At 69.5% G+C, this 2,500-nt stretch overlaps 1 non-coding gene across 1 annotated transcript; it reads right to left on the bottom strand.

Annotated features, from left to right (window-relative positions):
• Positions 1–349: 349 nt before the first annotated feature.
• On the bottom strand, positions 350–468 carry LOC135978209 (5S ribosomal RNA). The gene has a single exon (XR_010595652.1). It is a non-coding gene; the product is annotated as a 5S ribosomal RNA (ribosomal RNA).
• Between the last annotated feature and the right edge of the window lie 2,032 nt (positions 469–2,500).

Raw genomic sequence — 2,500 nt, 5'->3', positions numbered from 1 at the left:
CTGGAGGAAGCCGCTGGGCGCTGGACACCCGCCGTCCGTCCCGCCTGGCCAGGCCTGGCCTGGGTGGCCGCGGGGGGGGATTCGGGGCGGACCTGCGGGCCGGCGGCCGGGAGGGTCCGGGCCAGTCCGCCCCATGCCCGGGGTCTCCCCCAGCGGCTTCGGTGGCCCCGGGGGGGGGTCCTCCGCGGAGGAAGCCGGGTGGGTGGGGAGCCGGACCCCAGGCGCCCAGACCCGTGACCTGCGGCCGCGACCTCCGACTCGGCAGGAGCGACGAGGGGCTTTCCGGCCCGTCCCCCCCTCTCCTTCCCCCCCAGAAAAGGAGAGAGAGCTGACTCGGACCGGGAAAAGCTGCCTACGGCACCTGGGATTCCCAGGCGGTCACCCATCCAAGTACTAGCCAGGCCCGGGACGGTTTACCTTCCGAGATCGGACGGGATCGGGGGCGTTCGGTCCGGTATGGCCGTAGGCACCCGGCCCCGCGCCTCCTCGCCCGCTTTCCCCTGCCGACGCCCGGGCCTGCCGCACGGTGAGCCCCGGTCGGACTGCCCCCCCCCCTGCGGCAGGGCCCCCGTCTCTCGCGGGCCCGGTCCTTTTTTCCTTTTCGAGCTCCGGGGCCCGGGCTGGCCGCCAGAGCCCCTCCGCCCGCCCTCCCCGGCGTCGGGGAAAATACTGTCCCGGACTTCCAGTGCGCCCGATCCTGTCAGCCGGGGGGTGGGGAGGGGCAGTCCCTCGCTGCGGCCGGGGAGGGTGAGCCCAGGGCGGCTTGCCTGCCGTGCGAGGCCCCTCTCGGCCACCAGGTCAACCCCGAGTCGAAAGGGCTGAAAAATTTTCAGAGTCCCCTCCCGGGCACCAGGTCAACCCGTGGAATCGGACGGGTTCACCTGCTGGCCGGTTCGCTTCCCGGGCACCAGGTCAACCCGTGGAATCGAAAGGGTTCACCTGCTGGCCGGTTTGCTTTCCGGCCACCAGGTCAACCCCTAGGGGTTTTAACGGGGGCACGCCCGGTGGCCTCTTTCCCGTCCGGTCACCAGGTCAACCCGGATCTCCCTCCTTCCCTGGGCGTCCCCTCCTCGGAGGCGTCAGGTTCCATTTCCCCCCACCCCCCAGACTTCCAGGGGCCCGATCCAGTCGGCCGGGAGGCAGTCCCTCGCTGCGGCCGGGGAGGGTGAGCCCAGGGCGGCCTGGTCCATGTCTCTAGTGGGCCCGATCCTTTTTTTTTTTTCGAGCTCCGGGGCCAGGCCCGCCCGGGCAGCCCTCCTCGGAGGCGTGGGGCGATTTCCCCCCCCCCCAGACTTCCAGGGGCCCGATCCTGTCGGCCGGGAGGCAGTCCCTCGCTGCGGCCGGGGAGGGTCAGCCCAGGGCAGCTTGCCTGCCGTGCGAGTCCCCTCTCGGCCACCAGGTCAACCCCGAGTCGAAAGGGCTGAAAAATTTTCAGAGTCCCCTCCCGGGCACCAGGTCAACCCGTGGAATCGAACGGGTTCACCTGCTGGCCGGTTCGCTTTCCGGCCACCAGGTCAACCCGTGGAATCGAAAGGGTTCACCTGCTGGCCGGTTCGCTTTCCGGCCACCAGGTCAACCCCTAGGTTTTAAGGGGGGGGGGACGCCCGGTGGCCTCTTTCCCGTCCGGTCACCAGGTCAACCCGGATCTCCCTCCTTCCCTGGGCGCCCCCTCCTCGGAGGCGTCAGGTTCCATTCTTTTTTCCAGACTTCCAGGGGCCCGATCCAGTCGGCCGGGTGGCAGTCCCTCGCTGCGGCCGGGGAGGGTGAGCCCAGGGCGGCTTGCCTGCCGTGCGAGTCCCCTCTCGGCCACCAGGTCAACCCCGAGTCGAAAGGGCTGAAAAATTTTCAGAGTCCCCTCCCGGGCACCAGGTCAACCCGTGGAATCGAACGGGTTCACCTGCTGGCCGGTTCGCTTCCCGGGCACCAGGTCAACCCGTGGAATCGAAAGGGTTCACCTGCTGGCCGGTTCGCTTTCCGGCCACCAGGTCAATCCCTAGGTTTTAAGGGGGGGGACGCCCGGTGGCCTCTTTCCCGTCCGGTCACCAGGTCAACCCGGATCTCCCTCCTTCCCTGGGCGCCCCCTCCTCGGAGGCGTCAGGTTCCAGTCTTTTTTCCAGACTTCCAGGGGCCCGATCCAGTCGGCCGGGAGGCAGTCCCTCGCTGCGGCCGGGGAGGGTGAGCCCAGGGCGGCCTGGTCCATGTCTCTAGTGGGCCCGATCCTTTTTTTTTTTTTTCGAGCTCCGGGGCCAGGCCCGCCCGGGCAGCCCTCCTCGGAGGCGTGGGGCGATTTCCCCCCCCCCACCCCCAGACTTCCAGGGGCCCGATCCTGTCGGCCGGGAGGCAGTCCCTCGCTGCGGCCGGGGAGGGTCAGCCCAGGGCGGCCTGCTTGGCGGCCGGGTCCATGTCTCTAGTGGGCCCGATCCTTTTTTTCCCTTTTCCGGCTCCGGGGCCCGGGGTGCTCGGGTAGCCCTCCGCGGTGGCGTCGGCCAATTTTTTTTAA

Source organism: Chrysemys picta, unplaced genomic scaffold (assembly GCF_011386835.1).
Source record: "Chrysemys picta bellii isolate R12L10 unplaced genomic scaffold, ASM1138683v2 scaf176, whole genome shotgun sequence".
NCBI classification, from domain to species: Eukaryota; Metazoa; Chordata; order Testudines; family Emydidae; genus Chrysemys; species Chrysemys picta.
Note: the sequence above shows the minus strand (reverse complement) of the source record. Positions and strands in the feature narration are given on the sequence as shown.